At 34.1% G+C, this 22,559-nt stretch overlaps 1 long non-coding RNA gene across 1 annotated transcript in view; it reads left to right on the top strand.

Moving 5' to 3' along the window:
• Positions 1-22,150, top strand: part of LOC125760982 (uncharacterized) — a 67,580-nt gene extending 45,430 nt beyond the window's left edge. The window contains exon 3 of the long non-coding RNA XR_007418073.1: positions 15,206-22,150. This is a non-coding gene — a long non-coding RNA (uncharacterized LOC125760982). The remainder of the gene's footprint in view (positions 1-15,205) is intronic.
• The last annotated feature ends 409 nt before the right edge of the window (positions 22,151-22,559 follow it).

Genomic DNA, 22,559 nt, shown 5'->3' with positions numbered 1-22,559 from the left:
TGCGGCTGAAACTTCCATAGTCTTTCTTTCCGACCAATGGCAGAAGCAAAACAAAATGGCGATGGCAAAACAATATGGAGCATGACGAAAGCATTGCTGGATACGCTTTGTGGTATTGCAGCGTATGAAAAATATTGAAAAATTAAGAAATCTTTAGCTTTTAATATGCGTTATATTAAAAAGTAATAATATAAATACATTCACATTTTGTTTATATTACTCGTATACAAGTGAACGGTGTATTCAAACTGCACAACTTTTATCAGCGCTGTAAGGAAACGAATGGAAACAAGAACGTAGCAAGTGTTAGCTTTCATAGTCTTTTTCAGCGGTTGGTGCAGGAGTTTGTCTGTATCGTGGCCAATGACACATCCAGAAGAACGAAACGGTGCTCGCATTCACTGTAGTGGTGATTCCTTCTTTTTCTCGTAGAACATGTTGTTTCGCTTTTATATAAGCCACTGCTAAAGCACTAGACCTTGCCAGTGTGTAAGGAGCTTCGGACAAAGTTTAACATTTGATACAGCTTGGATTGTGCAACGGAAATTTTCTGATGGAGGGCGCTAGATGTAACTAATCGTCTTGGTTGGTTGATGATCAATTTTGGTTACAAATAGTTAAAACAAAAAAAAAAGTTTGGACGAATTTGAAATCAAAAGTTATGCTAAATCTGTGAAGGTTATCATTATTATGTGTACAAAACACGAATCAGGTAACGAAAGGTGATGCGTATTATGAATTAAAATATGAAATTGCTCTTTATCATTGATTGAAGGTATTAAAATATTATTTCTTTTGTAGAACTTGGAGATGCTGACTTAAACTGATGGCCCATGGAGTTATATCGAAGAGAAATATTAAAAAGCCAAAAAATGCGAGAGGATTCAATGAAGCGACTGTTTTCTAGAAAATACGAGACAGCATCTTCTTTTTTCTAGCAGCTTTATTTAGTGTCATTAGCAAATTAATCTGAGCGATAAGAGCGATAATGATTTTAAATCTTTTAAACTAGGTAATAAAAACATCAACTAGAAGCCTTAAAATGCTTACGATTGATTCAAACTCAGTTTGTTTTACAGTGCTTACATGTTAACATGGTAGTGAATGTGCTTTAGAACTATGATGAGTTGCGTTAATGGATTGTAATATTACAGTGTACATTCAATGTTGTTTGTTGAAGGTGTTTTGATTACCTATAGGAACCAAAAATTTAGTTTGTATTTTGTATTCTGTAAGTGCGGAATTGACAATTTATAAACATATTCTTGCAAATAGGGTTGTGAGAAATCGAATCACGTGATGCAAAAGCTGTGTTTGTGAAGTATTGCCAAGGAATCGTACATAAGTATTGTTTGAAAGAGCAAATGACACACACCCATACATACGATTTGTAATTTTGCAGCATATCTGATTGAGGCATGCGCTGTAATCTAAGTGGCAGGACTGGTAGTTTGAACAATACATAGTACTGTGATACTATTTATTTAAGGCTCCCTGCGTATTGAGACATGTTATATACATGTCTCATATTTCCATATAAGATTTATCTAATCTGCTGTGGTATGTGTGAAATTCGGTGGCGCTTAAACACTACTACAATACCACGGCGTGTATCACACTGTATCGTAATATATTTAATACATAACATTGTATGTCAACCGCTTAGCCTAGGACTTGTGTTGGTGAATTATGTTTTGATATCACAATGTCAGTGGTATTGCAGAAAAGCAGCATCTGGAGCATAGATAAAACATTGCCTGGGCTCGGGGATTGTGTAGAATCCCGTAAATAAGATAACTGTGTTCGAGGCTCGTTTGAGATGCCAAAAAATGTGAAAAAGTAGCAAGAATGACATGTGTATTTACATTCATCGAGCATCTCTACCTTGGTATCTCATCGTCTTTCTTACATGGAAAATAAATTACACCCGGATGTATAATTTTGTTTTTGCTACCTTGAATAACGTAACGTTGATGTTAGAAGGCGTAATGTAGATTCTACCTCCATGCTTTCGTTCATCATCGTTTTGCTTTCATAGTGCGTATTTACTTCTTACCGTAATGAAACCAAAATGTATTTCACATTGGAAAGTATGAAAGTGTAGCTACCGGGAAAGGAGTATCGATTCACCACGCAGCAAATTGCAAAAGGGAAGCGATGGTAAGGGTGCCCATAATGAGTTTAGACAGGAAATGTAGCATTTTTTTACATAACGAGTACAAACGTAATTGAAACGGGTGGCCTGGGAAAGGAATTGTTTTGGAACATTGTTTAAATATATTTTCCGTAGCGTTGGTGTCAATGGAGCTTGAATAAGATTGAAGGTATGATGCTGTGCGGATAAGTAATATTATTTCCTAATATTCAGCAGAAATGGTGCTACAAAGAACAGTTACAGCGAAGAACAGTTTATGTTTTGAAAGATAAAGTACAAATAAAAAAAATTCTCTGAAGTTATATTTATACAAAAAATAATACTAATCCAAAATTATTTATCGCGAACTAGACCATTTTCAACATAATATGTACTATTTAACAAGGTTGAATAGTTATAATTTATGAAGATACCTATATTAATCGCATTTTGAATTAGTTATCTTAATTAGGTAATACAAGCGTCATCTTTCGTTAGGTTTGAAATAAGTTGAAAGTTTTAAATCCTTTTGATACGTGTATAAATGTTTTTAATAATATTATATATTTATATGTATAAATTCAAAGATGTTTTACACTAAATTTGCCAAATTTAAATGTTATTTTTTAATAATAACATATTCATATTGATTATAGAATTGAATGGGTTGTTGATATTGCATCATGATTGTAATCAGATTGTAATTCCCTGTAGCTATTTCAAAATTTTTGTTAATACAATTCACTGAGTATTATTTGCCAGAGACACAAAGTATTGAAGTAGTCGACAGAACAGATTTTGCAGTTAATTTTTTTAGAGTTAATTTTAATATACAAACAATTTCTTTTCAAATTTGCACTTATAGCATAGGTTTACAATTTCAGACTACAAATGTGAGAAAAAATGCACTTTTCCCAAAAAATGTAACTTTTTTTACAACAAGCTGTGACTTTAAAATCTCTGCAGTGCAATTTTGCACTTTAAATATTTTCTTGTTGCTTATCTGAGCTTTGTAGCATTAGTTCAACTAAAAAAATCTTTTTTTTTTTCATTTGATTTGTTTACGATCCAGCTTTTGATTACAATCAAAAGAATGATTTTGTTTCATGGAGCTCTATTTAGCAAATCCAAACAAAACCCTCAACCATAATAGGTCATTGACCCTGCATTACCTAATTAAATTTAAAAAATGGAACATTTCAACAGAAAACGGAATTAGTTAAAGCAGAAGAATTAAAGTTCTTAATAAAAAAATTGCCAACTTGAATCACGAGAATTGACATTTAAAGCGCATTTGCAAGCCATAAAAAACATGATTTTTAACCACGCATACAGGAAAAATCGAATGGAAACCACCGAATGCCTCAACTTCAAGGACACACGAACGAAAGTAAACTGCATAACATTGGGATGCACCAAAAAAGACAATAAAGATGAGCGATCGTGTCTGGATGCAGTAAAATTGGTTTGAAGGGCATAAAAAGTGGCAACAAAAATACACACCCTTTTTGCTACCACGACCTCGGATAAAGGTAGCCAAGGCCGCCAGACCAGTATAAAGTCAGCCGTTTCGTTTACAATGGTCATAAATCTAGAACTTGAAACGAAGAACAAATGTTTCGTCGAGCCTTGTAAAGTGTTCCATAAAATACCTTCCCTAAATGCTCTGAGTAGTGAGCGTGTTAGAGCGTGGTGGCGCGGATTTCATTCACACTTATTCCGCTTAGGCTTCCGGATGCATACGTGACGATGCGACCGAAAGTGCATGGTTAAAGATGCCTTTGCTGGGCTGAGTGAAGCAAATTTTCCAGTCGTTCGTCAATCAGCTGCTTGTCGTCTGCTATTTGTCAGCATTCGGAGTGGCAGTGCATCGTGTCTATCGTGTAACTTTAACGTAGCGAAGATATCCCAGGATCTGCGACACACGTTAACGTAACTGTCTCGTCAGTGTGGCCAAACCCTTGGGCAGTCTTGACATTTTACGTTACGTTTTACGATGGTAATAATAACGGATTTTTGTTACCGGTTGTTCATCATTTACGAGTTTTTGGATATAAACACATTCTCCGTATTGCTATGGAATGGAAGAAGAATTTTCCTTCTGGAAGAGGAATGTTTAGCTGAAGTTTGACCACGACCGCTTAATTCGTTGTATTTACTGGATTTGGCCTAATTGTTTGTGGCAAAAATAAATAGTAGTTTGCATATTGTACAGGGAAAAAGTAAGAATTGTGAAGAATTTCTTGTTTAGAAAAAGTTTCTATTCAACCTGTTCTGTACAAGTATTCTTGCGCTCCAGTTTATTGCGACCTGTTTGTTACCTTCGTACCTAACTGGATGGAATAGTTTCTGCAGAAATTGAAAAATAATTTTAAATGAACAACGTCGCCTTTTCAAAACTAATGAACAGAGATGTATTTTATTAGACTTGAATTATGTGAGAAAATGAATCCATTGATTGTATTAAATTATTGTGTTTGATTACGTGTCAATAGATTTAAACCTATAACTATTTAATTGCAAGAAGGTAAACTTTATGGTAAGACATTTAGTTTGACTGTGTTTTAGAATACAGGAATGTAATAAAAACATTACATGACAGTTGATGTAGTATTGTTCAGAACAACACTCTTTGCTGCTTTATCGACTATCGTTGCACTTTGTCCATGCAATAATTAGAATGCAGAAGGCATATCGTGTACCGATTGTTAATCTGAGTATTACGTTGCATTGTTTTGACTGGAAGGTGTGAGGATATAGTGTTTAAATCGACTTAACATTACTGCACGCAATACCATAATCGGTATAGTTTTGTGAAAACGATTGTAGTCTAATCGCGGGCTTGTGAGCCGACGGCACTTGAAGGAAAAGTTGAACTTGGACGATAACACATGTTGTAATACTTTATTTTCGTCACGTATTTCATTCATTTCGTTCACAAATGTTTTACATTCATTTAATGTAAGATTTCAGTTATAACACAAAGATTTAATAGCTTAGAATATCAAACCACGTACGGTTTCGATTTCCAGTATCTACGTGTTTGAAATGATAAATATTTTTAATGCGGGTGTTTGATTCATTTGTTAGAATCTTTCAAAATGTTACAGGATTTCCTTTGGCTCAGTGGTTATGTGATTTGTGTTTATAGTATGCTAGCATGCCATTGTCTTTTATTAATAATTGAAGCAAGTTATGTACTATCGGTGGTCGAAAATTATAAGATTATTACATATTTGTTTACACATACATTATTAAAATAGTATTGCATTTTCATTTCAGCGAGACATTACCTGTGGTCAACTTTTTAATATCTATACAATCGTATGGACGTCCTAACAACAACAAAAAAACAAACTCATTCGTATTTATTTCACACTAATATAAGCAACTTTATTTGTGTTTTTTGATTGAACAATAAACAAAATTTCGTTGTTATGAACAGTTAGGTTATCTCCTAAAAAAATCAACAGCTTAAATTTGGCATTACTAAGATTTTTTTTCAGTTGTTAATGTGAATGCATAGAAAAATAATCTACTTGCTTAGTAATAAGAATGAAAACAAGCGAGCGTAAAATATCTAGATCCCAAGGAAGCAATGGTGCGGTCGGAGTTGTGTTTTTTAATTATAATTTTGATTAGCTTTTTTGACGCTGTGCTAGGTTTTGGGCTCATTTACTTGCGCGGCGGGCGTCAGCAGTTTTCATGGTAATGAAACACTCTCGCCCAGATAATGGGTCCAAAGTTCTTGAGTACCGCTGGTGCACAGTCGGATTTCATATTCAAATGACAAATCGAGGGTGGCAACGGAGCTTATAGCAGAATGTTTCCACCGCACTCCTATGTGATTTAATTCTACATAACTTTTCGTCGAAGTCTCAACTTATTTCCGGGTACACAAAAGCCCCTCTCGAGTTTGTGATAAATATTCAAATTTTAATCAATATTACTCGTCACGAGCGAAGAAGACTGTCTCTAACTAAAATGTTTGCGCATGTTGTTTTCCATGGTTTATGTAACAACTGAACATCGGATCCACCGTCGTTGCGAGGGCTTGTTGTTGTTGTTGCTGTGGAAATTGGTGGCGCTTCGTTCAAGAATAAATAATTATCATTTTACAAAATGAGGAAAGTATGTTTTGCTTCTGTTTATTAAGGTTTCAGAAAAAAGTTATGTTTTAATATTTACAGTTACATTTAATGCTTACGCAAAAAAACACACAATTTAAGGCTCCATTGGCGATTCTTGTTATGATCGAAATTGTACTCGGAATAAGACAGCTTTAAGAATAAATAATGTCCCTTTATTCGCTTGGTATTTTTTCTGTCTTTCATTGATTCTGATAAAGTCAATATTGTGCACCGCAGATCGAGCACGTGACTTCTTTTCAGCAACAACGTAAATGTTGGTTTTCGATGCATACTAACTAAATGTGCAGCATGTGCGAAACATCGAAGCCCTCGTTTCAAGTGTGAAGAGTGTTTCGTATTTCTATACCACTTATACCCACGTTTTGAAAATATTATCATAATTAAGGCAGAATTGGTATTGACATTCCCGTCCTATTCTCCCATCTACGTTTTCGACGGCACTTTACTCGCATCTGTAGTACATGGGAGTGAGAAAAGCGTTGATTAGGGCGAAGAATATGTTTGTGTAGTCGGTGGGCAGGAGAACCATTTTGCAACAGAAATATGGGTTTTTATAGAAAATGTTCCAAAACCCCTTATTCAAACCTTCCTAGTCAGTAGAAAGGCTGTATGTATTGCGTATATGTATGGAAGGATGGCTGAAGGCTTTGTGCCAATGTTAAAAAAATACCAGTTTTGGGGAGCATATATATGCAAAAGGAAGAAACGAACTCACGAATGAGAAAGTTTTTATATATTACAATGAAGGGAGGAAAGCCTTCATCATAAATTTGTTTACCAAGTCTTGTATTATACCAGCTTACCAAAGTATATTTTGATGTTAGTTCAGTTTGCAAAGTACATTTTACCGGCAAACTTATACTTACGGTACGGAAATACTCATTGTATTAATATTTAATCATACGTCTTCTTAAATATGTACAGCAAAAGAAACGAAGCGCAAAAAAGGTTACCATTTTTATACATATCTTATGTTTTTTTCGCAATTTCTTTGCCGTGTCTCGAGTCGCAAAGGTAGAAGCGAGTTTTCTGAACGAATACCAAATTCTCCCTGCTCTCAACGCGCATGAACAACCAAATATTGGCATGCGAAAAAGCTAGCTGCTGACGTTTCATACTACTAAAAAATCCGTGTCTCCCTGGCGGTAGAAATCAAGCATCACAGAAAATATGAAAGCAGCTCAAGATTAATGCATAGATAGGATGAACAAACAATGATGGCATATACAAAATTGATGTACAAAACCACCTAGCTTAGTTGAAATCTTCTGACCGAGATGCCTTTAGTAAAGAAGTGTACCAGAATAAGCAGGAATTTGGGCGAACTGTTTATAATTTTGAAACAAAATATCGTTTAAAAACTCACAGACAAGAATAAATTGAAATGAACCTGCAGCAGTGGCGCGAGGAAAATACTGCACACATAAAATTGTGTTAAACATAAACATTGAAGTTGTACATTGACATTGCCATCGAGACATATAATAACATACTTAAATACTTAAAATATATTTACGAAAACGATTTTCATTGTATTTGATTAAGTTGGGAGTTCTGTAGTGATTTATTTTTCATATATCGTGCTCAGAGGTCATTTGCTCGTAGGTTGGTGAAATTTTTATGCTTTATCTATATGTTTGCTTATAATGAAAATGTAATTTATCTTACCAGTCTAACAACAAATCACAAGATCCCTTATACGTGACTCTTTGAACATGCCAACGTAAACTGCTTTTGTCAAAAATATTGGTATACTTTGTCCATATAAACATTTCGAATTTATCGCATTCTAGTGTGGGTTTCATCTTTTCTTACAGCATAAGCAGACTCCTTACGGAACGATTCGAAATTTGTGTTTCCTGTATACACTTATGTTTTACTGTTCAGTATGCGATGCTGGTCTTAAAAACGCTGATTTAGTTTCTCCTTGTTGGAGAACTTGTTTGAAGATCGAATCGGGACAAAAAGATGAAAACCGGTTTAATCGACCAAATTGACGGTTATAAACATATTGATTTTATTGGAGAGATTAAATTTATCCATAAGATGGGCGCTGAGCAACGTTTTCGGGAAGAATGTTTAACATTTTTCGCTTAGCTTTTCTAAAGTTTCTTGTGAGGTTAAGCTGGTCAGATGATAACAGCCATGAATTACCTTCATGTGCCGCATTTCATTGCTTTGCAGTTAAATTAGTACTAGTTGTATGTGTGTTGAATGATTGGATTTGTAAAAAAATTAAATGCTGTTAGTTAATAAAATAATACAAGTAATTCGCAGGTATGAGCGAATTTCAAATTAAATACATGACAATTAGTTTTGGGTGATGCCAAAATAAAATTATAGTAACTTTAAATGAAATAATTGATGCTACTAGTTTTAGAATAAGAAAATTAGTAATTTGCGAAACGCTTTTTAAAGTAAACAGTTTTGAAAAACAAGATAAAATTTTTACTATAAATTATTAACAATTTTCAATTTTTGATTGAAAGTATCAATGGAAACCCATTTATATTCTGTTAGCCTGGTAAATTAAATTTAGGCTCTGAGGGGAAAGGGCTTAATGTTAGAATGTTTTCTGTAAACGCCATGATTTCATTCTTTTAATACATCATGATGGTCGATCGATTGAATGGGATTCATACGGCGCATGACCGTAACACGTTAGCATATTGAAAAGTACACACACTCGCACAAAGCACTGTATACGACGCAATGCGAGGGCATCCATGTTTTTTTGCATGTTTGGCATTTTTCTGCGGTAGTGTGTGTTTGGTCCAGAAGAAGATGAAAAAATCCACGCCTCTTTTTTGAAAGTAGCTAGGAACTGCAGGGGTCGTAGTGTGAACAGTTAATAGTTTTATGGAAGCAGAGCACTGGATCGTATTAACGAAATGATAAAGCGGTTTTGGAAATTTTTTGAAATGTAAATATATTGTTCTGATGCGAATTTGAGTTAAATCGCACGTAACAAAAAAAACTAAAATATGTTTTACATGTACAAATAACTATTTAGTTAACATCTGCTGGCTTGAACTGGTTACAAGTGAAACGAATGAAAGCTCAATCTAATTTTTTTCATTTAAATTCGATTAATGCATAAAATCAATATTCATGGTAGAGACTTTGGTAGAGACTTTGATTCCAAAAACAAATTGAATGTGATTCTTTTTATCACAAATTAATGATGTAGGTTGCAATAATTAATCAATGATAGTTATGTTTAGATTTATTTTTTCCCCTTATGTTAATTAAAAGAACGTTTTCAGTTAAACGAAGTAGTAAAGAATCTTTCGAAATGAATTATAATTTTATTTATTCGTGCTCCTGTGAATGTAGCATCAAACCCTGCACTTTGCTTGGGATCGTAAACGTTGTGATTTAATACAGATAGGATTTTTGTGATTAATTTCGCTTGGCAAAAACTTGATCTAAACTCCAAACCCATTTCAGCATAATCAGTATGAATGTTTTTTTTAATTGTTAAACGATTTGCATTTGAATGTGTTGGATATTCAGTTCAATCAAATGCTGTTGCCGACGAGGTTTGTGTCTGTACTAAACACTGGTTTGTGACTGGGGTTGGTAAAATAGTTCAACAGTTCTACGCTAGGTTCGTTAACGGTTAATTTCGGTTCTGTCTACAGGAATGCAAATAAATGGTAGATGTTAAGAAAGATATACAACTCTTTTCGATTTTATGATTTTTCTATTAGAAGTAATAGAAATTGTTTTTAATATGGTGTATTTCAAAAAATGGAAATACCATTTAAAACAGATAAATTCTCGCAGAAAAATACACTTTTCATTATGTATCCAAATCCGCATGAATGATAAATGAAAAAAAAGTTCTTTACAAACAATACATTAATTTCCATATAATTGTAAAAATAATTTACACAAAATTGAATCATGGAACATTATGGTTTATGTTGTATGGTTGCAGAATTATGTTCCTCCGTAAATATATATCTGGTAGTTGGATTATTACCGTTCAGATCGATGGAGTCCAATTGGAAAAATGAAACATTTTGGTTGAGCTCTCCTTTATGTGTATTTCAAAGATTGTGTTAGGAATGTTTTTGTATAAACCATTATTCAAAAGTCAAATACAATCACATTCTATTAAATTATATTTAGAATTTTTTTTTAAAAACATTGAATTATACAGTTGTGTAAGTATGAAATTTAAAAAGTGCCTGAATATAATAATTTCCAAAACTAACGTTGTACTTTGTAATACATACACATTTTTGTAAAGTGAGGAAAATGAACAATGGTAATAGCTTCTTTGGAATATAGGATAGAATTCGCAGAGTGGTCAGGAAGGAAAATATAACTTTTTTTGTACAAAAAATGGTTGTGGTTTATTTTTAAGAGGGTGTTCCTTTGAGCCATAAGCGGAAGATAGGATTCTTTTGGGATGCGGATGGAAAATTTCATCGTCGACAAAAGTCTCTCACACACCACCGTCGCTTCCGAGCCATGGCCGAGCCTGAGTAAGGGGTAAGGGAGGTGAGGGAGGTTATAGGGCTGAGGGAGAATGTATATTTCGTTTGGGTTGTTTTTCACTCTACACTTGTTTTCTTTTCCCCATTCGGCAAAATTCTCATTCTGTTTTTCTTTTCTATGAAAGAAACTGAAAAAATAAATTGAAGAGAACAGCATTGTGTTAAACTTATGATAAAAGCGATAGAACCATGCCCAGTAAAAGCTATGTCAAACGAATAGATTGTGTGATAAGGTTATTGAGTAAAATTTTGAAATATATATAAATTTATTATATATATGAATAGATGAAATTATATAAATTTTTCGGCACGGCCCAGTGGTGTATGTAATAAACGGTGCTGGTTCCACACGGCAGGACGGAGTGTCAATTCGCATCCGGGCCGTACACCAAAAGTCTGACTATCCGGCTACGTGGTAAAAATAAGTCATAACAGCCTGACCGTTCCTAAGAAACATATATTATTATGATTATAATTACATTCCAATTTTATTGTAATCTATACATATGAATATATTAGAAAAACTGGTCAGCAAACAAATGATTTATGTTAGATGCTTCAGTAATTATATCAGAAAACTGAAACTTTAAACATATTTAATCACGGAATGTAGAGCTTGTGAAATTTGCTGAATAGTACGTCACGAAAATGAAATGAAAATGCCGTCGGGGTATAACAGTACTCATGGTTCTGTTTTGAAAAAGGATCAGAAAATAAGGCGTAGGAGGATGAAGTTTGGAATGTTGGTTTTGAATTTGTAATTTGCAGTACTATATTAGAACAAAACTGTTGTTTACATGATACAATATAAAATTTCATGGCAGATAGTTTTAGCATCTATAAATGCTAACCATTTATTGAAGGCATCATCTGTTCATTGTTAAATGGTTAATTGACATAGTTGATTAAAATTATTTAGCAATCCAATCTGCATTGCGGAAGCGTTGCTCTAATATCGGTTGTAGAACGAAATAGGAAGCCAACGCCTAATAATGGTGCATATGTAAGCAAGGTTTTGGTATTGTAAAGAAATATAAATAGTTTTGTGAGCATACACAATTGTTTTAAAATAATCTGTGCAACTTACGACATTATTCCAATACTGTAAACCTTAGAATCTAAGAACGCTAAGGTCATAATGTGCTTTCATTAAATAGGTGTAAAGTTAATAATACATACACTAAAGCAGTTTTACAGCATGAGAATAACACAATATTTCTTCCACACGTTCATCGTGAGATCAAATGCATAAACTAGTAATAAAAGGTTGATGCATTTTTGTTTGAAACTGTTAAAAAATACAATTATATGGGATGATTGTTATAGGATCAGGAATATTACCAGCAAAGAGAAACGACACTAACTTGCACTGCCCAAAAAGTGTCTCATCCCATGAAAGTACGCATTTACAGTTTGCTTCAAAACGAAACGGTAGCTATCTATTTTATCGAAATGGTTTTTTTTGAATTCTTCATGACGTTGATCCAAACCACCGGTGTCTTGAGAATGCTGCTTTCTTCTTCTCCCGAGGGGACAAACGGTGGCTGTCAGCATACCTGCCACGTTCTACCTATTTATCATCCGGCCATTACTGAGTCTAGGGAACTATACAAAGTCCACTATCGTAACGATCTTTTTCCCCCTAACGCTTATTTCCGCTAGCGCTATTGGTTTCATCCACATACATGTCAACGGATGTCGGAACGTGTGAGTGCCATTCGGTTTCGCTAGACATTTATTTTTGCATATGCTCACAACCGCAACATGACACACCGCGGTCCCATGTCGCTAAAGGTTCGATCAGATCAACCATATCGTTTTTCCAAGACACTTATAAATATTTATCGATGGAAAACCGTAGCATGATCAATAAGAATGAAACGAAAGAAAAAAAATCAACAACATTTGCATCTTTGGTAGATGGATACTGCTTTCTGTACTGTCATATGCGGCAAAGACCACATTCTGTGTTCAACAGCATTTTTGAAAGACGTGTATCGATTGCTAAACTATAGGCGGCATTGTTGACAATGTTGGCTGTAGGACTATGATTAAAATTGTGGATTTGCAAAGAAAAACTTTTTCTAAAGCATGTGAAAGTAGTAGCAGTACGAAAAGAACCTACCTTTGCTGTTAGATTTAATAGGTTTGCAGAGCATCTCTAAATATTTAGATCTATTTTCATCCTTCGTACCCGTAAGATGAACCCCACAGAAAGTATCGATCCAAATAATACATGGGACAAAACTCGTGCGCAACTTAGGTTTTGCCGTATTTTCTTTCACGGTACAACAGCATTTCAAACTTTGTATTTAGTTTCAGATGTCGTTGTTGCTACCCCACCTTCTTATTCGGAGGTTTTTCTAAGCTATTTAGGCGGTCTTTTCCCCAGCGGGTGCTTTGGTGCTGACACAGTTACCCCTAGCGCTTGGGATAGTTTATTAATCACCTATTTTCTGCCTTGAAAAGAATACGCTGGCGAAGAGCAATAAAACTATGAAAATTATTGACTACCGCTTTGCGCGCAGCCGTACTGCGTGGCGCATCTTGCGGGCCCCTACTGCTGATAGGATGGATTCCACACCAATCGTTTCATCAGGGCGGACATTCATTTTGCCATCACCGTAGGTAGGTGGCTTGCAGGATGGATGAAATTTATAATACTACCATCTCAAGATGGGAAGTTTAAGCTGTTTATCAGAAGCAACTGAACTGTAAACTTGTACGTTGTAGGGAATGCTGTAAGGGATTCAACAGAAATAGTAAGCAACTTTTGTTAGGTTTTTTGATTCAATGGCTGAACTTTTCCAGCGGCTATTATTTTCCAATCGCGTTTTCCATCACTGTGTTTTAAAACAACTAATTGGCCCTTACGATATGATTCAGTATCATTATACAATCGGAATGTGGTTTTTTAACTGTTGCTAATTGGTACACAATCCTTGAATGGACAAACATGGAAGATAACAATTTTGTGATGTGTACATTGCTGCTCCATATATGAAGATTATGATCTTCGTAATATATTGTCATTCAATATCATAAATCAGATCATTCGTTACTACTGTACTTCTGTGTTTAACCGTTTAGTCTATAAACGATATTTCTGAGATAGTTTGTAATGAGTTTTTATGTGATGTGTAAGTAGTTTGTAGCAAATAAAATTGTTTTAAGTATTATTATTAAAACATATAACACATCTAGTATCGCTGGAGGTTTGAGTGCGTACACTAATTGCTAGCGGAATTAGAAATTTTCGTCTTGACATTTGTTGTGATTCGCAAATTTTGTGGAAGATAAAAAATACAACGTAACCCTTTTCCTGCTTCAACAGTCCACACAAACAAGACAATACTGTTGTAAATCAAAAGAAGGTTTCCTGCTCACGGCAGGTAATTGTAACCATAAAAAACCTTTTACGTTTACCTGTGTTGTTGCGCTTTCGAAATGCATTTTGTACGTTGGATGAAAACCCAGAAACATGCGCTCAGTCAAATCGATGCACATCCGAGCGTTTAGGTGAAAGTGCAGAAAGGGTTACGTTCCGGTTTGACAGAAGAATTTCTTACATGTCCTGCATATTTGACCTTGGAAGATGTCAATCGATGCTGTATCTTTGAAGTATCCTTTGAGGCATGTCCTTGCCGAAGAGACTTTCTACGAAAGAAATAGAAAGTTTTTTTTCTTTTAATGCATCATAGGCAGTTCCAACAACAAAGGAGCTCTATGGCTCTTCGTGCGCATTTGGTGATGCTAGCAAAAAGCGTAGCTTTGTGGAGACGAAGTCTTGAACGGTAGAACTTGAGCATTATTCTTAGTTGGGTTGACATTACACACAACTACTAAATGTGTTCAAACAACTCCACAAAAAAAACCTTCACGGACTACCTAATTCCATATCATGAATCCCTTTGATAAGCTAAATTTTACTTTCCAGATGGACGCACGTGACTTTTTGGAAACTTACGAAGCTCTGTGTAAACAACGAAGGAACCGAAAAAATGTTGTTTAACATTGTTATTAGGATTAGTATCGTATATAGATTTCTAGATAAAGGCTTTTGTTTCTCATTACCTGTTTTATTCTTCAGTTTTCCCTTGCGTGTTTATTTGGAATGTGTAGGATCTATGTGTTAGTTCTAAATTGATTTACTTTATCTTGCAATATTTATCAAAATCCACATTAAGGCGAACCTTTTCCAGCATTTAGTTATGTGTTGCTTTTCGACGAAAGCGATGAGAGTGTTAATAGTTAACATCCATAAAGGAAGAGAAAATGGACACAGTGAGCTAGCTATTACAAATGGTATTTTAACCACATTCGAGAGCTTCGCTTTGATAAACTGTTTTTTTTTTAATAAACTATATTCACACAATGTTAGTGAACTATATCTTCAAATCTCTATTTTACAGAAAAATCAGGATCTTCAACCATTCGTACGATTTTTTGTGGATTATTAGGTAAGTTATTTTCTTTTTCCAGTTAGTTAAATGCACCAAATAAAAAAAAACAAGGATCGCACATTGGCAAAAGACAAAAAAAAATCTTTCAGATTTTTTCTTACACAATGGAGAATAATGCCACAGCATCCTGTTAGACATGGTTTTAATAAACAATATCGATTATTTCCCATAAAAATATGTGGCTACAGCTAACATATTCATATGCGATCACAGACACAACAAAAAAATTATGGATAACTATTACTATCTTCATCAATAAAGTCGTTTTTACAGTAATACTTTCAAAATACGTATTGTTGAAATGGTCTTTCAAATATTGGTATTTGAAAATTTACCAAAAAGTGTTTTTTTATTCGCAAATACTTTAATCAATTTTTGTCTAAAATGAGCAGAGATATGTGTTTTTCAACTAAAAAAGGTTCAAAACAGCCTAGTAAATAAACCAGGCTAGATTTCGTTTCATACTAAAAATCATTGACGGGATATAAAGTATGGTTCAAGTATGATGAAATTAAACATTTTATGGTTATTAATGTCTACAGTAGAAACAAGTTTCTCCTAAAAAGGAGATAATTTTTTGTTTGTTTTGTTGTTAATCGTTCATCACAAGTAAAACAAAAAACAGCATCGGTAAAAATGAAGTTGATTATAAAGATATTGGCTACACAAAAGCTTAAGGATATAAATGGAGTTGTTGTTTCTTACCAAAATTGGTCCATGTGTGGCATTTGATTTGTTACGTGTTCACCGTGTGTTATTGAGAAGACAACACTATCCGGCATATTCTTTTTTCATTTCCAAATACCATAATTAGTTTTATCCCCAGAAAGTTTCCCGCACTAGAGCATTTGGCGAACCAGATGTGACACTTTTAATCAACTTACATAGTGGAGCACTATATTGCGTTTATTTGCTGAATATTTTTCTTGAAAGAGCAGAAGATTGGAACTACTTGGCCAATAAAGTGCGAAAGTGGCTGTGGATTAGTGTATCCCTACCTGCAACAAAATATATTTGTTTCATTTTCAGCTAGCATTTGGTTCGATTCTACGCGTATGATGCTCTTTGTTTTAGTCGGTTAAAACAGTAGAAACAGAAGGTGGACGAATTATGTTTAGTACAATTTTCCTTAAATAAATGTTTTGGAAATTTTTAGAATAAAAATAACAGAAAGTTTTTCGTAGAAGTAGTAAAACTTTCTTCAATATGAAATTTTCTCTCGAATGCTTCTAAATATTGATTCGACTTTAAAATCTGCAAAACCTTCACCTATGTGCGAATAACTTGTTAGCAAATACTTCGAAGCCGAAACTTCACAGAAAAATGGAAATTTCATTAATATGCAAATAAGAACGTTCTGTTTTAGTGCATATTTTATAACGCTTCAAAGCCCTCGGATCTACTGTTCTGGGTAAAGCGCGTTCGATAATACCGATGGGATTTGCCACAAAAAGGCAGCAGAGAAGGAATGGCAGCTTTTGTATGAAGTTTTTTCCGTTATAATACTTTTCGTCGTATCTTTTGTTTTTGCTGATTACTTTTAAAACAAACATTTATTTGCGTGGTGATAAATTCCATAAAAAAATTTCCCGACCATTTTGTTTGAATGTGTGCTTCATTACTGTTAAGTTTCCAAATGATGAAATATTACAGTAATATTACACATAGAATTCTATTGTAATGCTTCTCTATTGATTTGCACACTATAAGGGTAATTAGCACCATTCGCAGCAGGATTAAGACCGAGAGCATAATCAAAAACTTTTTCCGTATTTTTTTTAATCAAAATGTAGGAAATAATCGGTGCAGTGATAGCATTCGTTTTATGCTCACATCTGCGTTGATGCTAAAGAAAATATGAAACTTTTGTTTCAACTCGCTGTCATCTAAACTGATGACAGAAGTAATATTCCGCGCTGGAATCAAAAATGGAACAAATCCAAAAAACCACCCTACGGAGCAGAGTTTTCTAACCAAGCGGCTACCTGTGATATGTCGTTGTAGTTGCTACGATGTTCTTACAAAGCAAAGCGAACAACAAAAAAAGAAGTAGCCAACGGAATATCAGAATCACACAAAATTTGTTATTCTAATTTATATTCAATGGAGGGCAAAAGCCGAAATCCATGGTAAACTAAAAAACTGAGGAAAAAAAGGTCGAAACAAAGCCTAACAAAACAGAGATGGGAGCTAGCGGGATAGGTTGGGCGGTTGCAGATAATTGGAATATTGGGGACTCAAATGAGAAGGCCATGGAAAACAAAAAATACAAAAGCACTACCAAATTTAAAAGGGAAGGGAATTACTTCACCTAAACTCATCCAATGCTTTGAATTTGTTAGGTCGGTTGGGAATAGCATAGTTCTTACGTATATCTTATTTGTGTTGGTTTTATTTTTGTTTCTTACTTTCAAGTCGGTGGATTTTGGTGATGGTTTCGGGTCTCAACCATGTGATGTCAAGCAACGCTGATTATATTTTTTCAGTCTTACATTATGACATTGAGTGTTTGGCATTAAAGAAAACAGACAAGTAGTCTGCGGTGGCGTCCAATTAAAAACGCTACTAAATGGACCGTGTTTCCCTTGACGGCAACTGTAACAACACTATTGAAAGTATAAACGGCTAACCCGCGGAAAGGGTTTCAATTGCTAAAATATGAATCATTTCAGGTGCGAAGTGAACCTCTACTCAATACTCAAGTAATGATGATGGATGTGCAAAGAAAGCACAAGCGAAAGAATATTAAATGTGCACCTTCTCAAAACTATTCTCAGTAGATTTTTGGTCAGTTGAATTGCGGAATAATTTAATCAATTATTGAGCATGTCGTTCCATTTCCATTTGACTCTTGATGAACTGCAAATGCATAGCACAAAGCTTTTTAAAGTTCATAAGTTCGACATGATGGTGTGACTAGACAGTAATGGAAGAACCGTGGAAATCGTGTTTTTTCATCATTAATTACGTTTCACCTCATTCATATCCGTACAATGTAAAAGAGATGAAATACTACTCGTTGGTTATTATTTTTTATTAGAATAGTATGCTTCAATGTATTGCGTGAAATCAAATGTCTGTATTGTTTTTACTACAATTAATTGATTTGTAAGAATACATTGAGTTTAATTAACGTGATTGCGCGTTTGGGGCTGCATTTATTATTAATGAATTAGTTTTTGGAAGTCTTCAGCCCTGCTGCTGCATGATTTATGAACGTTCCGTGAGTATTATTTTCGGTGGTATGGTTTCAAGAGTCTATGCTTTGAAATAATAGTTTTAGTCACGTATCATGTAACAGTTACTTGAAACAAATGCTGGTATAGCATATACAATAATGATGTATCGATGGTTTGTAAATGTTTTCAACAATCATCTAACCCTGCACAAACGAGTTCTCAGAGATTGTGTGGCTGCCAATGTTAGACTAGACTCGAACGAAGATTTGTTTTCAAAATTTCTAGCTGAAGGGTACGCATCCGGAGCCATAAATTTTAGGCGTCGTGTTGACAAACGTTAACCATATCGTTTCACATTGTAAAATCTGTACAAACAATAACAACCACTGTGGTCTTATGATTGGAATGAAGTCTTGAAGTCTACCTATTGACACCACAAGAATGTGACGTTTGCTAGCGTTTGGTTAACGCCTGGAGGCAGCGGTGCAATTCCTGCTCTTGTTGATTGCTACAAATATTCCACAGCGGCGCAGCACTTATACAAGCGGTGTGGTAGTAAAGTTAGCTAAAAAATGACCCTATTAACGTCACCGATAACACCAGTCGAGCTTACAGAGCGTAAACAAAATCCTGCCTTCAAATAACGGTCGCTTTGCAAGCTTCACAAAAGGCTCAAGCGAAGGTTTTCATTGGGCGAGCCACTCCCTGCATTGCCACTTTTGGCATCGATGACATTTATGATAAATGATAGTTATTCGTAAAAAAGGAACAATTGTGGAACCAGACGTTTGCCAACAACAACTAACCGGTGGAAGAATGGTGGTGGAAATTTTTGGTAGCATGCAAATAAAAATCGGTATTTTGCAGCTACTAAGTTCAAGGATTTTCCTTCACGCAATACCATTATCCCTTGCTAACCATTATCGCTTTGCGTAAGAGACTTCCAGCAGTGTTTTGTATTGTATTAAGTTGTTTTCTAACATTAGCAACACGATCTGATCGATCTTATCGATTAAAAAATGATTCGACTATATTTAATTATAATCATGAAATTACTGTGGTGCTAGGAGACATGCAATACACTTTGTTGATGTTGTCAATAATCATTGTACTTTAAAAGTGGTTTTCAATGTTTGTTGCCATAAAGTATGGTTGTAAAAGCAATGGTTTTTATATTTTCTTAAGAAGCTTTAGTACATTCAAACAAGAAGACGTTAAACTGGCAAACTAAAGTTAAAAAGATTTTTTAACTGAATTATTAAAACTAAAGAATGTTAATAAGTAATAGTGTGATGAAACATAACCGTGCTTGAATATTCATACATAAAACTTCCACCTCGAACCCTATTGATGTGTTCTTCAGTTTATTCATAAAATGGCAGATAACTTGTTTAAGATAAAATAATGTACTACACAGCCATATCATAGCCTGGTTACGAACTTATAAAATTCTTTTTAACACTGCTACAAATAGTCATTTTTGGTCATTATGTTTATTTGATGGGAGAAACAATTTCACAAACCTATATCCAGTGCAAAATTATGTTGAATAATTCTTCATTATACATGATACGGTGGTCTTTCCCTATCAAGAAAAAATCAAGTTTGAGATATCGCAACGTGACAACGAAATATATTTTGCTATGTTGTGTAGTACGTTTTCCATAACATGGTACGGAGAAGGTATCGAAAGAGAAAGTAATACTGAAAGTTGCCTCAGTGAAAATCTCACACGTCCTCTTATTACGCTTACCCCGTATCCATAATTGTTACGTTGTGTGTGTGAGCATCTTTCGTGAGAACAAAAGATAATCGATCGGTCAAAGTTGAAAACGGATCTCTTTTAGAGAGTAACCGCAGCAGATTTTGAAAAAGAACAGCCAAATAAAATAGCAAGACAGACCGAGATAGGCGAAAGAAACTTCGAAAAAAAGTAATATGTATATTTTTTTGCAGTGTTCATGCAAAATTTTATTGAAAACCTAATCATATACTACTAAAATACTAAAATACAACTAATTTAATTCCCCTGGCAAACAGAATTGTGTAACAGTAAGCAATTTTTCATGATTGCAGAAAAGATTATCTCTGAATGCTTGCTGAAACCCCATTTTTTATGAAATTCTTCTAAAGTTTTTGTTACATATTGTTATCTAAGCCAAAACTGAATCAAAATTTGTTAAATAATGGACATTTTCTTCAACAAGATAGGCGGATAACGAGAAAAAAAGGGTTATACTTGTTATAAGTATAACCATCTAATAAAGTAAAACATCATTTACACGAATTCTAACCTGATTCCTGTCCATTTTTGAATCATATTATGATAAAAAATATATTATTAGAACTATAAAATATATTCCTCATAAAATATAACGATCAACAACAAATGCCTGCAGTAATGTATACAGGTTTAAAAGCCTTTTGTCTACAAAGACGTTATTTTGTGGTTTCCATTCGATAAAATGGATTACATAGTTCAGAAACTAAGCAAAAGATTGAAAGTTATTAGGTGTATTGTAAGCAGACCGTACGCCAGATGAAACCTCTTAACAGAACGAAACAGATGATGTTCGCATGGAGCTCGCTCAATAATGGCTGCGGTGCACACAACCTGACTCACTTTACCCCTGTAATCTACAGATGGCTGCGTGAGATTCAAGTTTTTCCCTTTCTCATTTTCGTTTCCATCTTCTTTTGCTCTTCGTTTACTTTCAAGCCGCTGGGAAATGGAACTGCGCAGAACGAATGAAACTGTCGGCCATGTTTGTGTGACATTTTTCTTGATGCCATACTTTTTTCGGTCTCTCGCCCATTCTATCTTACTGAATTATAATGTATCGCCCTTATAGGCAGATGATAATGCGGTTTTTGGTTCACCGTTTTCGGAACTGTTTCATCGAATAAAAATAAATAAAAGATAAAATTAAACATTTTAATGGGAAAAGCTACCTGAGCGCTAGTGATGCGTTGAACGCATATTTTAGTTTGTTTCGGGCGACTATCAGAAAAGCAATAATATTAAATGCAGTAACATGAATGCAAAAAATCATATTATACCTAAGATAATGTAATGTAATATTTGCTTTATAACATATTCACTGTTGAAAGTCAACTGTTGCTTGCCTAATAAATTAAAACAAAAAGATATGGAATTTGCAAACCATGAAAACATGTTTTGTTTTTATTTATTGGCGAATATTTTGTATTACATGTACCCTGAATATTGTCTAACTTAATATGAAATATGTTGCTTTTGGCAGTAAACCATAGAAAGAAGATGTTTTCCAATCTGAGACGCGTTTAGTAAGTCATTCATTTAAAGACTGCGTACGCAAATTGTGTAATGCAACTTCAGGAAAATAAATAAAATAACGTGATATGCTTAGCTTAGGACACTATAAGTAGTTGTTGAACATCGGTAGATTCAACCAAGTTTAACAATTATCTAAAAAAGGAAACATGCATTTTTTTTGGAAGCATAAAAAATAGACTCTAACTAGTGTGTAAAGCTTCCTAAGAGAGAGATATATATAAATATATAAATTTATTTTTATTTCAAAAAATCTCATGTGTATCCTTTGTACCAAGATTAATTTTCTAGCCTCAAACACTTGGAGTTTATCTTTAACGAAATTTGTTTGAATAAAGGAGTTGTTTTGACCGTATTTAAAGGAGACTTATTGTATTTTTTTTTTATTCAGATAGAATGGCCTGGCCGTATTGATAAAGAGATTTATTATAATAAGTTTAAAATTGTTTGTATTAAGACTTATATGATTATTTTATGAGATAAAATGAGTAAACCGTACAGTTGTGTAGGTACAGAAATACAGAATTGAATTTGGAATTATATGTATTAACTTAACCCTAATCAGGCAACTAACATAAAAGATCCCGAACAACTGAAATAAGAAGAATCTTGTGTTGAAGTTCGTAAAAAATCTACACCAGTTACATTATACTTACTTTAGTAAACATCAAATATGTTCAAAATTAAGTTTAAACAAAAGTAATATGCGTTCCTATGTAACATAGGTTTCAAATGCCTGCGATGGACCCGCTTTAGCAAAAAAGGCGCAGAATGAAATAGGAAAAGACCTGTTTTTGAAGTGTAACGTTGT

This window comes from Anopheles funestus, chromosome 2RL (genome assembly GCF_943734845.2).
Source record: "Anopheles funestus chromosome 2RL, idAnoFuneDA-416_04, whole genome shotgun sequence".
In the NCBI taxonomy this organism is placed as follows: domain Eukaryota; kingdom Metazoa; phylum Arthropoda; class Insecta; order Diptera; family Culicidae; genus Anopheles; species Anopheles funestus.
The sequence above is the reverse complement of the archived record's forward strand: the minus strand, read 5'-3'. Positions and strand labels throughout refer to the sequence as shown.